The following is a 22397-nucleotide window of genomic DNA, read 5'->3' as shown; positions in this document are numbered from 1 at the left end:
GATGATGTCAAATAATGTTGAAATTGATTCCAAACTCCTTTTCTACTTGCAGAAGGTACCAGCTTTTAGCCAGGTTACAGTTTCAGGATTCATTTTGAATGCCAATATATTTATTGTATTTAAATTGTAAATATTTACATTGAAAAATGGGCTAAGTTTGTTGCAAGTGGTCTGAATGTGCACATGTTCAGTACAAACATTTGGTGCTGTGATGGCTGTTCTGTAATAAAGGTAATGATCAAGACTTATTCAATATATTTCTGAAAATTAGCAAGAACCCCATCACACTGCCACCAGAGTCTCATTTTTTAAAACACCTTTATATATACATATATAAATGCAATAATATATATAATTGGATATATAGATATAAAAATGGGAGAAAACACACACACCCTGGATATATTCCAGTATCAATCACTCCAGTGCTATATGCACGGGTAAAACACCTCTCACATCTCACTAACTTCCTTACATCTCTCTATTTTTATTCATCCAAAGGTAACTGCCTTTGTTGTCACATCACTGCTCTGTGATCTCATCTGGTTATTTGTTCAGTTTGTTTTGCTGTTTGACCCTTGATCTCTTACAGACCCTGACCTGTGACATCCTGGGCAGTAGTGATTCTGAACTTTCTGTCCATACATCTATAAAACTGCATTTGGTTTTGTTACAATATTTTGTTTAAAAAAAATCATTTAGCATTATTCTATTTCAGCATTATATTCTCAGTATTTGCAACTCAATCAGTACTTCACAATTTAACTACTTACATTTCCTTGGCATCCCTGCTTATTCCACAAACAAAATACTCTCATGTTGCTACCTACTATTCTTTTAATCTCCCCCTCTAAGCACACCAGCCTGTTCTTCACCTTCCTATCTTCTCCAGAAATTTCTGAACCTGCAGGCCAATTCCAGACAAATATGACAAAGTAGCCTTAAAGATGCTGTATTCCAGCAAGTGCCAAGAGAAACTCTTTGGCACTGGGAGACAAAGAGTATTAGACCTCCCGCTAAGGGAACAGTGATCGTAATTCGGCCGGGCAGTGCCGCCGGGCTTGGGGGCAGTGCGGGGCGGCGGCGCCCGCCCGGCTGGAAGCGGCCTACAGAGGGTGGCGCTTCGTCCTCCTGCTTCGGAAACAACCGCTGCGTGGTGGTTGTGAAGCCCTGGCAGTAGCTCAAACACAGGACAGCCTGGAGCACCGCAGGACTTCAGTGGCTCTGCTGTGGCACTCGGTTGTAATTAATGCGGTGATCCTCCTCTTGCTTTTTGGTAATGGTAATATTAGTGCTGTGAAGCAGCGTTGACCTTGTTCGGGGAGAGGTACGAGGCCTCTCTGCAGTGCCTTCCTGCTATGTGTAATAATATTTTGATGTCTAAAACCCCATGAGTTTGGGTACTTCAACATCTTCCAGAGTCGTGAAAATGTTCAGGAAGTCCTACATGATTTGCTACACGTGGTTGATGGTATTTAAGTGATCTATATGTTAATTTGTGAATGCAAACAAGGATAAAGATGCCTTGCATACCCTAGCTAATAACCGGAGTGGAGAATCGCATGCCTTAGTCCCGCAACAACATAAGTGCAACTTGCTATCACACAGAGCATAGTTACAGGTACCATACACTGTGCCTGGAAGACGGTGGATGTAAAAACAGGCCAGTGCATAAGCACTGTGCTCCTGATTTTACATACGCTTTAGAACTCTGTGCTTTTCTTCCATGCACCTTTTCTCTTCGGGGTTCCCGTCACTCACGGCAGAGCCTTCCTGAGGTCCCTGGCTGTTGTGCTGGCAGGGGTGGAGCACGCCCAGGCCTGCATGACTGCTGCAGGGAGGGAGCCAGGCCAGGGCATGGAGGGAACATGAGCTGAGTCGTCAGGCTGACTGGTTACATCTTCATCAGGCAGTGGATAACAGGAAGAGACCGGACAAGACTCAAGAGATATTACTAAAGATGATGTGAAGCTGACTGGGAAGAACTCATATGCTGAAAGTGATAAACACTTGGAATGGAAAGGCGTATCTGTGACAGGGCTGCTGGGGGAGGATTGAGTTTGGGTCAGGGCATGTGAGGCCATGCCCTTTAGTGTATTGGATCACATTCAGCATTGTCAGCTCTATGCTAATTTGTCATTGCTGTGTAGGAGTTGTATCACTATGAAACCATATCCTGCTGAATTAACAACTGGTCAATGAAGATTGCTTAATACGAAAGTTCAAACATCCTCCCCTTGGAAATCTCAAGTATTACTACATCACCATATTACCTATTTGCCTCAAATTAATAAAAGTACCTCATAAAACCTCTCTCATATAAATAAGAGTGATCATCAATTTCCAAAAAAATGAGGCACTTAAATTATGTATGATTCGTTCAAGGTCACAAACGGAAACAATTGCAGAACTGAAAACTGCAATTCTGATCTTTTACCGTCATCAAATAAACATCTTTACTCCATTCTGAGATGTATCAGTGTAAAATTAAAAAAGAATCAATCCTATCAGATATGTCCATTATCTATTTCATGCTTATTTTCATCATATTCATGACAGTCTATAAAAGGTAGTATCACGTTCCTTTTCTATAAATCGTCTTTGTAGGAAATGACCACTGTAAGTCCAAGTAGACTGAAGGAGTTATAACAGAGACATATATATATATATACCACAGAGACTGTGAACAACCTGGGCAAAACAATAGAAATGAGATAAAATATCCGTAAAATCATTACCTCTTCATTTACTCACATGCATCTATTAAATCTGGAAGAGTAACGTGCTTAGCACAGGCCTTGTTGCTGGAAGATTGTGCAAAGTTCTTTATATCTTTCAAACACATTAAAATAGGGAAAAAATTTTTGAACTCTCATTTATCAATGGCTGCTCCAACAAAAGGAAATAATGTATAGAGAATGAAATCAGAAATAGTAGAAACTGAAGTAGCTAATTCTGTCACAAGCCTTCTTTTTGTCACGTCAGGATTGTTCTCTACAGATTACTTTCTGTGCATAAGCACTGGCAAGATTTATTATCTTTCCTATAGACCTTCCAGTACTTCAAGGAGGCCTACAGGAAAGCTGGGCAGGGACTCTTGATCGGGGGGGGTGCAGGGATAGGATGAGGTTAACAGTTTTAAACTGAAAGAGGGGAGATTCAGATTAGGTACAAGGAAGAAATCCTTCCCTGTGAGGGTGGTGAGGCCCTGGCACAGGCTGCCCAGAGAAGCTGTGGCTGCCCCCTCCCTGGCAGGGTTCAAGGCCAGGTTGGACGGGGCTTGGAGCAACCTGGGCTGGTGGAAGGTGTCCCTGCCCATGGCAGGGGGGTGGGACTGGGTGATCTTTATGTCCCTTCCAACCCAAACTATTCTATGATTCTATGATTATACATTTTTCATTCAGAAATACTTGACACAGTGGGATCTTTATAGTTACTTTGGCAACAGTTAATCAGAAGAACGCTTCTTAGCAGGATTCAGTGTAGACTCTCCACTGGAAATTAGAAAGGTAGATAATTTGAAGGTTCTCTATGCCTACTGCCTGTCTGCCTTAGCACCAGTCATTATTCCATGAAAGTAACATGTCAAATGGAAGGTGAATTGAAAACATGGTCGTGAAATTTATTCTCTTCTTCTGAAGGTGACACAAAATAAATTTAGATCAGCTAATTGGGGAAAAAAAACCAAGAAGAAAACATCTTCAACACCAAGTAGTATGCAAGACCTGGTTCAAAAGGTCTTCAAAGGCCTGTGAAACAGGCACTCGGTGGCTCACAACAGTGGCCAAAATGGATTCAGGTCTAAATAAAGGCCAATAAAAGAATATTAGAAATACAGAAACACCCTCCAAAAAATGTTGTTTTCAAATGGAGGAAAAAAAACCCATAGTGAGATTTTAAAAGAAAGTAAGGCAAATCAAAAATGGTTCTGAGAAACATTTTACTAAGGCAGAAACACTGTGAATGCAATCCTCTTTCAAACACTTTGAAAGCAAGAAATTTTGCTGGAAAAATCTTTAAGGCCAACAAGTGATAAGTGTACACCAAAAGAAGATAAGGCTGTAGTAGAAAGCTAAACAAATTCTTCATGTCTTTGATAACCACAGTATCTTATATTAGTCTTTCTTAAAAGGGAATGAAATGGAGGATCTGTTGTGAAGTGAAATGTCAGTACAAAAGGTGTTAGAACAAATCCATAAAACAAATAGTGATAAGTGTGCTCCTAAAGGACATACTAATCATGGTATGTAATCTGTAGCACACAATAGGATCTGTCCTCAAGGAAAGGAAGGTGGCAAATTTGAGGCCAACTTTCTAAAAAAGCTTCAAGATGGACCTGTAAATCTGATGTCTGTCCTATGCAAACTGATAGAAATTACACTAAAGAACAGAATTGGCAGGTTCTTGGATAAACATGGCCTATTAGGGTAAACTCAACATAGTTCTTTAAGGAGAGTTTGTTCTTCACAGATGTATTAGTTCTTCAAAAGAGTCAAGAATTGAGGTAAAGAGCCTTGCTAGTGAACAATTCTTCCACTAAGCGATTTCCTTAAAATTTCAGATTTTGCTAATCCATGATTCTAGAATTATCCTATTTGGAAGCAGTTAAGTAGTTTTTATATGAAACAGTTTATTTAAATGTACAACTCAATGTACCTTTCTAAATTATATTAGTGGAATAATGAGATTCTCTGCTTACCTTTTCTCTCTTCTTTATTCAACCCAGCAACTAGGAATCTTTGTAGCATTTTGCTGTCATTTTTGCTGATTGAGCAAAATTAGACTTCCAGAACACTAACTAAAATCTGACTACCTGGAAATGCATTTTCTTTACTTAGAAATAATTTGCAGAGGAAACAAAGGAGTCCATCTGAAACATAGCAAAGGTTTTTCTTCAAGACTCCTCCTTCAGTTGCTTTCCCTTGAGCAAGCCTTTAATTTGGGTGTTTAAGTCTTAAGATCAGTATGAGCAGACAGATTTCCACTTTCTGTTAAAAAAATTATAGCCATATTGTATATTGTCCAAATATTCCCTAAATATGCATTTGGATTTAGTTCAAGTGACAACCAAGAGCAAGTCATAATTTCTCTTCAAAAGCCCAGATATTCCCAACAGTTTCTCAGCCTTTTTCTCCCATACCTCAAGTGAACTTACCCATGCTCCCCAGCCCTTTATATTCCAGAAAGAATATATAAGCTGGAAATGCCAGAATGACTCAGCAGCAATGACACTGAACTTGCAAGCAGAGTTCAAGCAGTTTACACTAAGATGACTCATTAAAATACCTTGACATCTGAAGATGGCTCCTAGAATATGCAGCTCTACTACACCCACTTACCATCTGGAAAGGAAATTTTGAGTTAGTTTAGATCTTACAGAACAAATCAGAAGCAAAAAGTGTAGTTTTGTTGAACTAGCTGGGATCAGCTATTACACCTATGAGATGAACTTAGATGTATGGGGTATTTTTGATTCTATTATCAACAATGCTAACATTATTAATTAACATTAATAGTGACTAGAAATCTTCCCAAATAGTCAATGCTAAGAACAATGAATTAGAATCGGAATCACAATTAAATGGCAAATGGGATGACATATCTCCATATCTGTATGGAGATGAGTAATTCTTAGAAGTGACTATAACTTCAGTCAAATTTACTCAAAATATCATAACTAATGATAAATAAAAATGTGTTAAGCTTTTAGAAATGCATTCAGCCATCTGGGTTAGGACAGATTTTCTTTTGTTTTCATCAGCTGATCAATTAAAATCAATTAAAATTGATAGCAAAGTGCCAGATAATTTCAGAATCACTGACAAAATGCATAGATTTTCATTGTGAATTATGTTGATACTAGGCAAACAATGACCACAGAAGGAAAGTAGAATTCAATCTCCAACAAAATGAGAAGAGTTCACATTTTTCCCTACAGAATCTTCACATGACAATTACATACACCTGCACTCATATCTATCAAAAGAGAAGCCAGACTGCATATTGCTTGGCCACTTTTCAAACTGACCTTGTACTGTGTCACAGAAAACTGTGGTACTTCTGTAATGACTTCAGTAACAGACTAAAATGAGGTCTATAGGTCCCGATTATCCTTAATAAATGAACAGTCCTTAGTTCTGCAATTAATCTTGCTGGATTTAGATTAATGCGCTTGTAATTTTCAAGGGTTTATAATTCATACCCCTTTAAGGTTACATAATCAAACCTGGCAGATTTCAAATAGAATATCCTCTATTAAAAGAACCAGATTCAGAATATATGTAACATTACTGAAATGGTAACACTCTACAGGTTCAAAATCTCACTGCAATGTTGTACACAACACTGAAGGGCAAATCCAGGAGGAAGCAGAAGGCAAGGTTCTTACAAAATTCAGTAATCACTCTACTGAATAGAGACCAAAGAAATGATCCATGGCCTATGTCAGTGATTAAAACTAAACTGGTAGGTTCCCTCTCTTATTATTACGTTTATGAGCCTTCACTGATTGCATGCTGCAAACAGTACCCTTGTTAACAATGTCCAATTAACAGTTCAAAGATTTAGCAGGTATGGTGACATTTACCAGAATTCCCTTAATGTCAGTGATTCAGATCAGCTGGTAAAGCAGTATCTTTAGAGACTCTCATGCAGTCATATAGGTCACATATGCTATTCTCTAGGATCGTGAATCTTTTTGAATGGTTCTTGCAAAACAGTTTTCTCAACTTTTGTTGAAGTTACCTATGTGTAGTCATGTTACGCAGATGTATAAAAGTTTAAGGAACTGTCCTAAAACAAGGGAAGTGACTGACACTAGCCAGACCCAGACAGGTTCTGATTAATGGGATGCCTGTGAAATTGGGTCATGACTCAGTATTTGAGGGTTTTGCCCAAGCAAGGGCTGAACAAGAGAACTCAAAGATCTGATCTGTTGATTTTAATGGGAACTGGGAGTAGGTCTCAGGTGCTCATTCACACTTTGACCTATATGCTGGATACAAAAATACTGCTAAAGCCGGAGTTTGGTTTTATTAAACTGCACTGGACTTAAGAAGGCTTGGTTTGGCCAGATCATTGTCAAAATAAAAGGCGTATTACTCTGGATAGACCCAGGCAGTATCTCTTGTTACAATCCCATGGGGACTCTGGACTACACACCACTCCACCTCAAATTCCTGTCATACCAGAACTGGAGCAATGTAATGACTCTTATCCTGATAAACACCCCTCCTGTTTTTTAAAGAAAAACAGGATTTGATACATATTGACGTGGTAACTCTGACCCGCTGGGATATGGCGAGATCAAGTACAAATAACTGCTCTATTTTAATCTGTGTCAAAGCACTCCCAAGTGGGGATAAATTTTCAGAACAGGTCAGTTCAAAGTGTCACCACAGTTACTAGTTAGAAAAATTTTAAAGTCCTATCCATTTAATTAGGTAATGAAACGGTATTTGAGCTCTTATGAAGACCTGGCCGTATGTAAATAAAAGCTAGCTAAACATATTTGTATTAAAGTGGACACGATGATAGTTAAATGTAGCAATCTGATAGCTGAAGTACATATATGTTCATACAGACATACTTATATACTAGAGGGAGGGAGCCTATAGTCTCACCTTTAAGGCTTGGAAGATAGTTCGGTTTGCACTTGCCCTTTTCTCTCAAAATTTTAGACTGAAATTTTGGTGATGGTTTCAGCAGTCTACTGTATCACTTAGCTGTGTAGTATCAGCTCCTAGCTGTGTCCTGTATAAACAAAACAAAAAAGTTGCAAATAGCTATTATCAAGATACTTGAAGTATGAAATACCTATACAATGCCTTGCATCATACACATCAGCTGATAAGGATTTTACAAGCATCACTTGCAGCACATGACCATGGTTTTCTTTAACTTGTGTGCAGCTGAACCAGCACACTCCACAGTCACTTCTCATTGGGGCTGCAAGCATTGCAATAATTTGGCTGGTCCTTTTTCTTGTCTCCATCTAGTACTGCTCAGTGTTCACTAAAGCCTGGAAAGAAGAATGCCTTTTTTGCAGTCAGTTTTCCCTTTTCATAACTTGCCCTTGTGCAGACAGATTGCAATTTGAAGAAAAATTCTGTCTATAAAATACTGGGAAGCATCTTCAGTTTTGGAACACTAGTAAAATGAGCCCAATTTTAGACCTCGCCCTAGAAGACATTTAGAGACAGAACAAGAAGACTTTAATTTCATATGGCAATAGCTCTTTGCTTCCCAAATTTATAGAAAACTAGAAGAAAAAATCTGAGCTCCAACAAAACTTCTAAATGTGTTATAAATTGCACTAGGGGTCCATCAGAATCTGAAAAAAAAAAAAAAAAAAAAAGGGTATCAGATATTTATGGGTAACAGGAGCTAGAAAATGAGTTCCTTTTCCATTGATACTTGCAATAAAACCAGCAGAGACACAAACAAGAAACAAGGAAGTTTTGTTTGTGAACAGATTTTTCATGTGTTGTTGGTCAAAAGCATTTTTTCTTCCCAATTTTCAGGTGTCAGGTTTTTTCCCCAATATCTTTTCCCCTTCAAAAAAGAAAGAGACATTTTTTGAGAATGGTCTAATTTAGTTTAAAATCAATTTTCATTAAAAATAATTATGTATGAATAATGCTATAGATGGAGCACTAACCACTTCACATAGATTTAACAGAACTACTGAGCACTCAGATGAGAAAGGCCTGCAGGGCTAGAATTATGGTTTATATGCTGTCTGAAATGGTTAGTTCAGGTCAGCCTGTAGCATATTCTGAGCTCAATTTACATTTGGCTCAGACTTGAATGCTGGGCATCAGTAGGTAGGCCATAACAATTAACTGGTTAGTGGGATGACTTAACAACAATCAAATGCTAAGTACTATTTCTCCAGGCCAGATATACCTGTGACCATTTAAGGAATCATTTTCCAGTGAAGAGCCATTTACTTCCAGCTGGAAGCAAAGAGTTTTGTCACTTGCTTTTTTTTATAAATGGAAGAGTTAAGAAAATCCTGTATGATTATTAACGGAGTACATTTTATTTTTATTCCCTGAATACTGTAAAATATTTAGTATTGTCTGAGCAGCTAACTGTGGTTCTATGACCTGTTGAGTTGGCACAGTAGCTCTGCAGCAGTGAAAGCAGCATACCTTTCTTTTGGACTTATCCTGCTCTCTGGCTTATCTATCTGTTCTGACTATCAAGTTCACCTTTCGCAGAGTTAATTTAATTAACTAGAATGGTGGAAGATGCCACTTTTTCTTACCCTCTATATACTTGGCAAGCTAAAATGGATCAGAGTGGTCTTGCAAGCAATAGCTAGCAAATAAAAGTAAGTAGCTGAAGTTTATGGCTGGGATGAGAAGGGGAAGGAGGGAAGATAGGTGAGAAGAGAACCAACACGCTGTTATGCCGCTCCTGCCATGTTGTGAAGCGATACCCTGTGGCAGCCACTTGAATTTGACGTACATGCAACCCACCACCAATGAACTATGGTCCCGTTTTTTCTCCTGTGCTGTCCTCAGTTGTGCATTCCCATCACGTCCTTTCTGCCTGCATTTGTGTAGATATTTGCTGAGACTGATCACAGAACTGATCTGATTGAAAATCATGCTGTTGTTGGGTTGATTTTCAATTCATTTCCCGCATCTATCCTGGCACAAGGAAGGTGATGGAAGCACACACTTAGGGCAGGACTGCCTCTTCTGGCAGCAGCAGGCACTTAGGTCACCTTACACACCCAGCAAGTCAAGAAGTGAATAAAGAAAAGTGACTGCAGAGGTTTACAGCCATGCTGGGAAAACTGTGAACATGTAGAAATGGTTGCAGTATTGTAATGGGTTTTTTAAACACTATTCCAGTTGGTATAATGGAAGCCCTTCTAGTTAGAAAGGTGAGGGTATTTTCAGTACTTATATAGATATGAAATCTATTTTGATAGTGTATCTGACTGCCTGGAAGCCTACTTTTATCTAAATTTATACCTGAGAAACCATATACTTTTCATAGAACATCAATATAGTGAAATTACACCCATTAAAGCACTGTAGATCATGATGCTTGTTGGCACATCTGCTAAGCAAACCCCTTCCATCATTAGACAATAATCCACACTGAGAGCACATGTAAACTCACTGAAGTTTAGGGTGGTCTTTCCTAAATGTTGAACACACTGACCTGATAATTTTAATCTCACATCAGACTAATTATGAATTGTTTAGTAAAGGCAATGAAGTTGGAATGTAGTAAATTTTCTTAATGTGAGGAAAGAATCAAGCTCACTGTTTTTACTTTGGGAACATGGATAGAAAAGAGTACAGGTGAAAGGTAACTCTGAAGTAGCTTCTCATCACAAGTATAAACAACTGAATTGTTTTTTATTTTAATAAGACTTGTTATTTTGTGAATAAGCATACTGTCTGCAAAGTGTTGACTGAAACCCAGACCAGGTTTTGAATTTGTACTGAAACCTGGAACCAAAAGAAATTATTTAGAGCTGAGTACCACATGCATGTACAATAAAAAACACCACAGTAAATATAGGTGCGTTTGCATGACAGCTGAGTACTCTATACTAATTTAAACAGTGGTAGCCTGACTGTTTCCTAAAATATCAGTAGCCCAATAGTCAACTGTTAGAACAGTGGCAAAACTCCCACTAACTAATGGAAGCCAAATCTGGTTTGTTTGTTTTGTCTAAATAAAGAATAAATGAAGTTTCTTCAAAATGTAACTTTAATCACTACCTCTGTTACACAGCCTCACTGCTCAAGCTCCAGTTCTAGCAGATATCTTGGCTAAATGTCAAACAATTCCATCAGCATTTTGAAGACAAATATTAGACAGAGCCAGCATCTGAGATAATTTCCCCAAGCACCATTCAATTAACCTACTTGGCTAAAAGGTGATGCAAAAATCAATATTTTGTAACAGATGCTTGTGTTTCAGATGAAACTAATCAATAGGCATCAGAGCAATTTCAAATTAAAGAGAAATACAGACAAAATATCGAGCAGTTTAGGTACTGAATGTATTGCAGCTTAAAACAGCTCTATTATTTTGGGCAGGATATTCCTCCAGTTACAATTTCAATATATAATTTCTTTTATTAAATTAATTATAAGTTTTCTAAACAAAAAAATTAAAAATTATTGTCATTTTGGCAGAACTCACAAAACAGATGCGAGTTCCCCCTGTTGGTCCTACAGCAGCTGTTAACTGGAACAATGCATTAGGTTTCCTTTGAGTATAGACCTGAATATCTGGAATTTTTCTGTTTGCTTTTTCACAAGCAGTTTTCTGCCCTCTACTCCTTTTAGCCTTGTACATACACAATGAGATGAACACAACAGGAGACCCAGCTTGGATCCCAAAGGATAAATTTTAGGATCAGAGGGTGTGCTATTTTGTACCTACAAATAATGCAAGGAGACATTAAACATGCCAGTGAAATACAAACAAACATGGCAGCATGAACAAGAAAAGTTTCTTATTCACAAGCCTTTTAACAGGAAGGGCTATCAGTAAAAAAGAGGAACAGTACAAAATAAGCTTATTCTCATCTCTGTTTTTCTTTATACTATATACCCTCCAACCAAATTTACTAAAGTAAGGCATAGGACATGCAGAAGCACTTCCAGTGAATTGCCTTGGTTCCATAAAACCACTGTGACACTTCTGGCCAGTGGCCTAGTTCTCTTTGGTTGCAATAGCAGTTTGCTCTTTGGAAGCAAAGTGCATTAATAACTTATTTTCTACACTTAGTGGGGAGAAGATAAACATTTTTTCCAAATAAATAACCCCAATGCGTTACATACGGGTTTCTCTGCATGTGAATTCTTTGCCTTGGTAGGGCACTGTGAAGGCAACCCCCTCTCTGTGGTTCCTTCGCAGTTGTCAGTGTAGATGTGGGATAGCCATGGAGATGCTGCAACTGTCAGGTGTTGGTGTCACACAAAGGCTGCTGCTCAGCTCTGCTCCCCAGGGACAAAACAGTAAGGCTGCCATCTTCGCTAGTGAAGACTTACATGGAGGATACCATCTACTCTTCTTTTTCCTGAATATCCTCAGCCCTCAGCCAGACCAAAAGCAAAATGTAAGATCTGATTGTGAGAGCCCCTCTCCTTCCAATCATTTTAAGGAATATCCATTAAAGGTTTGATCCATTAGATGTTTGATCTCAAGGATGAGAAGAAGGCCTTAAGAGCAAGCCCAGATGCAAGTTTCATTTTAACCTCTACTCTTTTACAGGTTCTATTTATTTATGAAGACCCAAAGCTAGGTCAGTGTATACCTATTATATAGGTCAGTGTATAACCTATTATATAACAGCCTAAACTATTTTGCTGTTGACAAGCTATTGACCTTTGGAATGCATCTCTTGTAACAGAAAGCATGTGCATCTTCTCGCAACATTTTTACAGCATTTACCAAATACTCCGTAGGATGGATTCTCATTCCCACTACAGTTATTAATAACAAACTGTGCATTGCTGCAGTATAAGTACTGATTCACCAAAGAACACTAAATCTGATTATTAACTCCTGTGATTGTACTAGTCTGCCAGTGAGGAATATATTTTAAAAATGTGAGTGATTTATAGGAACCCTTATGATTTTATCACCAAATGGGCAAGAAAGGTAAATATTCAGAAAAAAAAAGCCCTAAGACATCCTATAAATTCTTTTTCTGCATTCCTTTAGAGTTTTTATCAAAGCGAGGAAAGTGATTATCATCTTTAAAAACACTATTTCTCCATGTTGCTGTCCTCTTGAGAGGTTTAAGGATATGAAGATTTCTCTTCAGAAAGAAGACAGCCAAACAAACTCAGTCAGAAACATGAGGGATTTCCTAGATGACCTATGGATTTATATTTCAAGATTATTTTGCAGGGATACTGAGAGCCATTCTTTCCTTTTAAAACAGATCAGATAATAGGATGATTCAGGGTACTGGTAATAGGCCATAGAACCTTTCACATTTAAGCCTCCAATCAAATCCATCCAACTTATTCAGGGACCTAGGTGGCATTTATTATTGATCCAAGTTCAGTTCTCAGAAAGTAGACAATTTCATCAATAAAGGTCCAGCCATTGTTGTACCTGGCACAGTGTCACAGTCAAAAAAATAAAGATACAGATAAGCTATCTATAGGTAAAATGCTCTCTTTGCTCCTGAACAACTTAAGAATATCTAAAAGACAAAGTACAGGAAAAGTGAGTACCTCCTGAATCATGTTTTAAAAAATCAAGGTGAATATGCTCACAGAATTATAATAGGCTGTGTGCCTAAATTCTTATCTGTTAATAATCACTGTAAATCCTCTCCCTGTTATCTATATTTCAACACATTGATACACCATTGTGCAAGAAATGGTTTCTTAAGGACTGAGAGCAGACTATCCAAGAAACTGATAGAAGTGCCATCAAAACAGCCAAGAATAAACCAACATGCCAATGTTCTGTTGATTTATTCCAGAGCGATGCACCTGGACCTACCAGCTGTCATACATATTCCATCTGGAGCAACAGCTGTCTGCTCAATAGTTGTCATATTGTCTGACACAAACAATTGCTTGTTAAATTTGTCATCAGTGATTCTCTATGGGGTTTGAAATACTGGAAAATGTTACATTTTGTTCCTGTCCTTAGGTTTTGAACATTTTTTCTTACATAACATGCAGGGTTCCCAAATGGGATTTTGTGCAGCTGTGCAACTCTAGTCAAAATTACAGGTCCTGGAGCATCTCCAAAAGGGTCAAGTTCAAGGTGGTTCACTGTGAGCTAAGGATACTTAAGTAAGGGGAAATGGAAAGTAATGTTTAGCACATCAAACTATGTGTCAGAGAAGATGGAAGGATCTGGTCAGATCACCAGGCTAAAAATCTGAGACTAAAAAATACACTATACAAACTATGGGGGAGAAGGAAGAAGGAAATTCCAGATCATTGAAAGTATGGAAGATGTTACAACAGTCGGGGCTGGGGCGTGAACTTCGAGAGTCATAGCTATGGGGAAAGAATAAATATGTTTATTAGAAATGTTATTAGGGAATGTTTTGCATGAAGCAGTGGAATTTGAATACTAGATGAATGAAGCAGCACGTTATTACAGGGTTGAGCAAGAGGGAGGACTGTGGTGTTATTTCCTGCGAAGAAGATATTCAACAGGAAATGAAGCAACATTATTGTGATAGGAGAAGGCTTAGAAATGGAGAGGTAGACCTGAAAAACTTCCAAGCATGGACAAGCTTTGAAGCTGAGAGTTGATGAAATCACCATACAAATGTGCATAACAAGAAAATGTGGAAATTGAAGACAGTCATGTAATATCTCTGAAGAACTGAGAGAACAGGAGTGTACCCATCAAAATAGATGCTTTATGAACTGTAAGAGATAAGCACCAGGATTGCAGGTAATGAAAAAAGTAGACCAAGATGCAGCCTGAAAAAACTGCTTTTAAAGTACATTCCAATGGGTAATAATGGGATCAGTAAAGCACATAATGCATGGGAAATCTAGTTAGCAGAGATAACCTGCCAGATACCTGCCAGACAATTATCCACTTAATTACTTCTTTGTAAGTACTGTTTGTGGCACAGGAGAATATGGCATGAGTGAAAATATTCAGCATGCTAACTTAAACTGCTTGTAACACGCAACAAATCAACAGACACAAAAACTCTCTTCAAAAAACCTTTTGACTAACACCATGCACTGGCAGAAGCAGGTGTGTTTTCTGAAACTCCAGGACAGAAAGTGTCACAAGCAGAATAGCCCTGTCCTTGAGAATGACCTGCTTTCCTCTCAGCTGTATTCATCCATGGCTTGCTGATCCTCATAACAGATTTGCTTACTTTTCTGGACTAAGCTAAAGATTAAATAATACTATATAGACATTTTTTTAAATGATCCTTTTTGGATCAACAGTGCGGTGGATTTATTATAAGTCACCCAAGACGTTATTCCTCAAAGAATGGGTTCTGCTTAAACATCACTAAGTTTAAGGATTGTGAAAGGGGAATCAGTGGTGTAAAGAACCACAGTCAAAAATGAACATCAGATACCTACGTCTCCATCATTCAGCTAAAGCAGGATAAATCTTTTAGTGGATTTAGGTTGACTGATGCCAATCTGTATATTCACTGAATATACAAAAGACTGACAGAGATTGAAAAACGAAGAAAAAAATGCAGTCGGATTTTTTTTTTTTTTCCATCGACATAATTGTTCCTCTTCTCACCGAGAGGTGGCACCTGAGCCACGCCCCGAGCGGTCCTCTTCACCCCACGCACCAGAGATGACAGCGCTGCACATTTCCACACTCCACTAATGATTTATGAGGTCAGACACAGGCTAAACATTCTTAGACTACCAAGCAGTATATGGTTTGTGACTGAGGTCAAACATCAGGGTAACATTTAGTCATCACATGTCAGAGTAAAGTCTAAAGGACAAAATTGGCTGCAACATACTTAACTTTCTACCAATGGAGAAACTTTGGTTTCAAAGAATAAGGAATGAAAAACTTGGAAGACATAGTTGTAAATATTCACTACCATAGTCATACATCCATATTTAGTTGTGGATAGTGTGGCTTTCAGTTGTCTGGGCATTCATTTTTAATGCACTGATCACACCAAAACACTGATGAAACATGATCCTGGAGAGTAGGTGTCAGAATTTCTTATCCCAGAACTACCCGTTTCTTCACCATAGATGGGGTCCTGAAAGCTTTCTTATTTTGCAAAGCTTGTGAAACCTTTCAGACTGGGCTGGGACACTGATAAGAGTTTAAAAAGATTAGGGTACTGAGACAAAACTTTATCTTAAGTTGTTCTTACAAATTACATTTCCCACACAACCACCAGCTTAGCCAAGTGCTCAGGCTTCCCAACACCAGCTGCATACCTCTGCAAAATTAGTAATAGTAATTAACAGTAAAATAAATAATTTCATTCCAAGCACAGCACCTATAGCTGGGAGAGCAAAGAACCAGCAACCTCATAGAGTCCAACTGGGGTGTCTGTTGCAATCTGGTAGATCTTTGGTGAAATGATGGTGAGGACCTGGAAAAAATCAGACCGACTCCTCTAGGAGAAAGAGGTGATACTTGTGTCTCTAGTGAAGATTCCAGCTCATGTTAAAACATCCATTCTTGAGATAGAAGAAGAAAAAGGAGAGGGAAGAATATTTATGTAAAGGTCTGACAACACTGTAGAATATTTTTTCCTTTTGGAATTCAGTAGATTGTACAAAATGTTAGATATTTTCAAGAACATTATGGGGGAATGTTCTTGAATATCATAATGTTTTCTTAAGCTATCTAAAAGAGGCTACACACATCCCACACAGAGCTACAGATTTTTAGTATATTAGGTATCTGTCTAACATCCTAGCCATGAAACCAAAATGAAATAGTATTACTGAAATTTGGAAATCACATTGTAATAAACGGTCTGCAAACACAAACACAGACAGTACCTTTGAGTGTCTCACAAATACAATTAAAGCAAAAGTATAGGAAAATATTCAAAAAGCAAGTTATTTTTATATTAACAGATATCTGGAATAAGATTATGTGGCACTTAAGTACAGAATCAGAATAAACGCTTCCAAGTTCTTTTACAATTTCAAGCAGAAAGACAAGGTGGTAAAATGACAGTGATGGTATGCATCTTAGCATGCTCAACTGCTGAAAAAGAATAAAATGTGCCTAAATTCACAATGATTATAATAATTCAAAGCTCTGGAGTATGCAATAGCCCAATAGATTAATACAGAAAGGGAATTTTGGCAGTATTTACACTAGATGCCCCGGACACTGAAGACGGTTGAGCACCAAGGGAATTTCGCCATTGAGTACATCTGTGAAGGCTTCTATAGCCATTGAGTATGTACTTCTATTTCTCTTATCACAGCAAGTTCTGCAAATAGAAGATCTCTTCCTCACAACTTAACACAGGTTACAAACGCCAGTCTTTTGCCAGGATGATTCACGCAGGCATTGTGCACTGAGCGCAAGTGCTCACGGTGCCCTGGTGTATTCAGCAATGTTCTATATTCAACCAAGACTGTGAGTATTAGTGCCAGTCACTTTCTGGTTGGTCTCATTTGAGAAAGGAGACAGAAATGTGCACAAGGGACATGTTCTAATTTTTATTTTTAGATGGATCTTTACAACCTTGAACAACTATCAAGAAAAAGAAGCCAGTGCTGTAAACAAACTCTGAACTAGAAATTCTAAGGCAATTCTAATTCAGACAGTAGGGTCAGGAGACTGCAAAGGGTCTGTGAAGTAAAATGCATGGGGCTTCCTCAGTTCCATTTCTGTATTGTCAGAGTGTGTCTCCTATAGTCATCCACCTGCCTGTAGGTACCATCTGCCTACTACTGTGAAAAATCTCAGTGTCAGTTGCTTTACAAGTCTGTCTGACTTTTGAGACTGTACATATGCAGGTCAGAAATATTACAGCATCCTAAAGCAGGCAGTGAGAAATTATAACTTCACTATATCCCACTGAAGACCTGAACTATAATGGTAATATGCTGATTTACATGGAAGAAGGTTTAGAGGACACAATCCTAGAAAGAACAATGTTCTGTTGATTCTCTGAGGTTACTGTACATTGTTTTCTTATAGCATCTTGTTAGGCTTAATTCTTTAAGGCAATTAGATCCTTGTATAAAATGGCAATAAGCTTAAAAAAGTCTGACATGGACTACATTAACTCCCAGATAAATTTCTGTGAATTTTGCAGTGACAGACCCAAAGTCAGCTGAGATATACTGGTGTACCTGTGTGGATGTTTTATGGACCAGTAGTACAGTTTAAGATAAATTAAACAATTAATGATTTTAGGCTTAGGGTAGGTGCATGTAATGTCTACTCACCTGAGAATGGAAGTTTATAGACAAAATGTAATTTATTAACATGAACAACACTTCTGTCTTCCTGCATAATGTTTTAGGATGTAGCTACAACAGTCAAGATTTGAACAGGTATTACATGAGCAATTCTGCTGACTGTCCTCCTCTCTCCCTCCATTTTATTAGAAAAGAATTCACTGGTTCTATAAAAAACCATGGTGGATTACATGTGGTCATGTGGTGATGATACTTCAAGGTAAATAATTTTAGTTAAGTTTTCAACCCATAACCCCAAGTCTATATACTACTTTTTTAATGTGTCTTAGACTAAAGTCATAGACATAAGGATAGTCTATTTTGGGAAAATTCTAGCTGTGAAAAGGAGTTGTGAAATGACATAACCCCTTGAATAATAATAAATTTGCCATGTTTTGAACTTAAGTCTGTATCTGTGTCCTCAAGCTGGCATGGCCTCTCTGCAATGTGTGACATCTGTTATTGCATAGGCCCTGAAATGGCACAGATTTACTTGCCACAACACTGTCAGCTATTCCAAATAAACTGACACCTATCTCTTGGTTGTACTGGTGAACATCCAGGCCCTGAAAACTGAGGCATTGTGGCTGCTTCCTAACAGAGGAGAGGGTGCGAGTGCCTTGAAAGCAGGCATGTGTAACAGGAGAAAATTTTAATTTGCATCCCTTAATAAAATATGCCTTTGTATTTATAAGTCTAAATATGGAAGTTTGCATAGACAAAACAATTTGGACACAGGAAGAGAGAAAACATTCTGAGTAGTTACATTGTTGTAAATCCTGAAATCAAAGTAATTACTCATTGAGTTGGGAATCTAGCTCCTGAAGTACAGTCTATTTTTATTTATTCCCTAATGAGGATTAACTTTAGTAGCCTCTGTACAAGGATTAAGTTTCATGACGAACTTGGAAGGAAGATGGTAACACTAATGATGAGGACCAACCTGCTTGCTAGGTCTACACCAGTGATTTGCAAAGGAACTTGTCCAGGTATTTGTCTCTCATCTCACAATTGTTTCTACTTACCTCATGGTATTTCAATTCTTAAGGCACTTTTGGAATGGAAACATAGGTTTCTTTCCAGATGAAAGTGATACAAAAAAGGAGATACACCCTTTTCACACTGCTCCAAGAGGGAATCCTCCCAGGAGTTACCCAGCGCACCATGTATGCATACAAGCTGCTCCACTTTGCAAAGACCTCTCAGCAGCATAGTACAAAAAATGAGATGTAATCTGCTTCTGCCTGTGGTTCTTTACTCTTCTGTTAGTTTGTCTGTCAGAACTGGACTTTACATCTCTTCATTGATTCATTCACTTTCTTCTTTAGCTTTGGTGCTCTTTTTGTGCCTTGTCCTTCTCAGCCTGCCTTCTCATGGTAATTTCATGACAACCCTCTCTATTCTTTTCAGCACATCCCCCCTCCCCCTTCACTCGCATATATTTCTCCATTTCATTTACATTTTTCCTTCTTTTCAACATGTCTTTGCTAGTATCCCAGCCACAGTTCCCCAAAGGTACATCCAGGAGCCAAATGATTTGATTACATTGTGTTAGGAGACAGACAAGGAGTTTTTAGTGACGAGAATTCTCAGGAGGTGATGGCTGCCTGCCGGCTGCTATTGGGTTTGATCAGAACAGGCAGCACTGCTGTGTTAAAAATGAAAATAGCTGTTACAAAGATCTGCCACATCAGATGTGTCCAAGAGACAATAAAACAGGTAAGATCTTCAGAAGGAAGAAAATGACAAAATGCTTGTTCTCTCCCGCTGGCAGAGGAGAGATTGGCTCGAACTCTTCATCTCTGAAATCGAGGACAGCAGCTTGGTAAGGTGCTGTTTTAGTGCACCCATGCCCTGGATTCACTGGTGACTGCAATATGGGGATTAAGGAAAACAAAAAAAAGATTATCCATGCCTGGGCACATGGATTGCTGAGGACGTGTGAAGAGCTACTCATCCACTGTTGGAATACATAGAAAGCAAGCAAGTAAGTAGGAACAGGGGGAGGAGCAGCAACAAGCAACATGATCTTGGTGTTACCAACATCAGCAAGGGGAAGCTCCTACCCTCCAGCCCTTGGCAGTGTTTGCTAGTAAGGAGTCTGGCTGCTGAGATCACCAGTATGGGACAGAAGTTTGCTACAGAGCCCAGACTGTAAGGAGAGAAATGGGGGTTTTGGGTGCTTCTGTAATGAAGCAGATAGCAAACTGCTGTGTACAGATTCAGTTGCTATAAATCAGACAGCACCTAGCACCAAATAACCTTTCACACTAATCCTCAGCAGAACTGTGAAGGAATCGGCAGCAACTGTTTCAGTACAGTAATTCAATTACTATGAAAACCACAGTCATAGATTTTACTGAGGAAAAATCACTGGGAGGAGTACATGACATTGTCACACTGTGGGGCTGAACACTAGGAGGGAGGATATCTTATTGCAAAGTGAAATGGTGAGGTAATGGTAACATTATTTTATAAACTGCATACACATCAGTGACAACTTTAAGCTTAATGTACTGGAATGTCTTGAAATAACAGAAAAAGAATTCATCTGACCAGATAACAGGCACAGAACACTGTTAATGACAATGCCAGCAATAAAACCAAGAGGAATTTTGTAGGCCTACATTGACCTGGGTTGCAGACCAACATTCCTTGTGTGTGTGTCGAACAGTTATTTATTTTTTCCTCCCCAAAAAGGTTAGTATAGGAAAATATAACGACATGTCAGATTAATCTACCATATGCTATTGTCTACTAGCAATGAAGGCTCATGAAAATCAGGCCCAGATTGTGCTGTACATTCTGAGAGAAAATATGTTGGAAGTTACTGAATGTACTTATAAATGTAGTGCAATACAAATCAAAATAGTAACAATGTCCTGAGCACTCTGTTACTGCATCAGCAAAGCACGTCGCTGTACTTCCTAAGAGCAAGACCTAGAAAATTGTGTCTAGGGAAAACAGAGGTGTGGCCAGAACCACCTCTAGTATGAAATGATGATCGTGATGATCACATGGTGTGTTATTTTGCCTTTTAATAAACTCTTCTGCATGGTAAATGAATGCACGTTCGTCAGTATAATATAGAGAATTTCTGCTAAAAAAAAAATAACTACCATTTAGCAGTTCCTGTCAACTAGTAGTGTTTGGGGTTGTAAAAGAGCATGGCAATGGTCAGTCCTGAGAAATCCCAGAAGCATTACCAAATGATAAGCCCCCCAAGCTGGGTTGTCAGTGAAGTTCATTACATAATGTCATGCTAATAATAATATTGCCACTGATTTCTGCAGGAGCCTGTTGGGTTGAAAGCCATCCTATGATCTCCACTGTGTTATCTGACCCCAGCACTGGCCCAGCTGTTAGAAAACTTAATGTTCATTCAGTATGTATTTTATTCACCTTATTTGTGTGGCATTGAACTACACAGCAGTCTTTGCTCAGCTTTTCACATTGCAGATCATCATCACAGAATCATCATAGAATGACCTGGATCAGAAGGGACCTTAAAGATCATCCAGTTCAACCCCCCTGCCATGGGCAGGGACACCTCCCACTAGCCCAGGCTGATCAGAGCCCCGTCCAACCTGGCCTTGAATGTTTCCAAGGATGCAGCATCTACCACCTCCCTGAGAAACATGTGCCAGTGTTTCACCATCCTCACTGTAAAAAAATTTCCTCCCTAGATCTAGTCTGAATCTATCCTCTTTCAGTTTAAAACTGTTACACCTCATCATATTCCTACCCTCGCTGATCTTTCCTGGAGCCCCCTTTAGTTACTAGAAGGCCACTATAAGGTCTCTCTGGAGCCTTCTCTTCTCCAGCCTTTTCAACCCCAACTCTCTCAGCCTGTCCTCACAGGGGACGTGCTCCATCCTCCTGATAACTTTTATGGCCCTCCTTTGGGTCCACTCTAACAGGTCCATGCCTTTCCTGTGCTGGGGGCCCCAGAGCTGGACACAGCATGCAGGGGGGGTCTCACAAGAGCAGAGCAGAGGGGGAGAATCCTCTCCCTCGCCCTGCTGCCCACCCTGCTCTGGATGCAGCCCAGGACACGGTTGGCTTTCTGGGCTGTGAGCGCACGTTGCTGGCTCACAGTCAGTTTTCCATCCACCAATACCCCCAAGTCCTTCTCCTTGGGGCTGCTCTCGATCCAATCTCAGCCCAGCCTGGATTTGTGCTTGGGATTGCCCCGACCCATGGGCAGGACCTTGCACTTGGCCTTGTTGAACTCCATTAGGTTTGCACAGACCCACCTCTCCAGCCTGTCCAGGATCCCTCTGGATGGCCCATCCCTTCCCTCCAGCGTGTGACAGCACCACACAGCTTGGAGTCGTCAGTGAACCTGTTGAGGGTGCCTCAATCTCACTGCCCATGTTGCCAAGAAAGGTGTTAAACAGCACCAGTCCCCATACCGACCCCTGAGGAAGGGCACTCGTCACTGCTCCCCACTTGGACATCGAGCCGTGCGACCATCCAGCCAATTCC

At 39.2% G+C, this 22397-nt stretch overlaps 1 long non-coding RNA gene across 1 annotated transcript in view; it reads right to left on the bottom strand.

Moving 5' to 3' along the window:
• Positions 1–7628: 7628 nt before the first annotated feature.
• Positions 7629–22397, bottom strand: part of LOC113479927 — a 59450-nt gene continuing 44681 nt past the window's right edge. The window contains exon 3 of the long non-coding RNA XR_003398378.1: positions 7629–7752. This is a non-coding gene — a long non-coding RNA (uncharacterized LOC113479927). The remainder of the gene's footprint in view (positions 7753–22397) is intronic.

Source organism: Athene cunicularia, assembly GCF_003259725.1.
Source record: "Athene cunicularia isolate RWA chromosome 4 unlocalized genomic scaffold, athCun1 chr4_part3, whole genome shotgun sequence".
NCBI classification, from domain to species: domain Eukaryota; kingdom Metazoa; phylum Chordata; class Aves; order Strigiformes; family Strigidae; genus Athene; species Athene cunicularia.
Note: the sequence above shows the minus strand (reverse complement) of the source record. Positions and strands in the feature narration are given on the sequence as shown.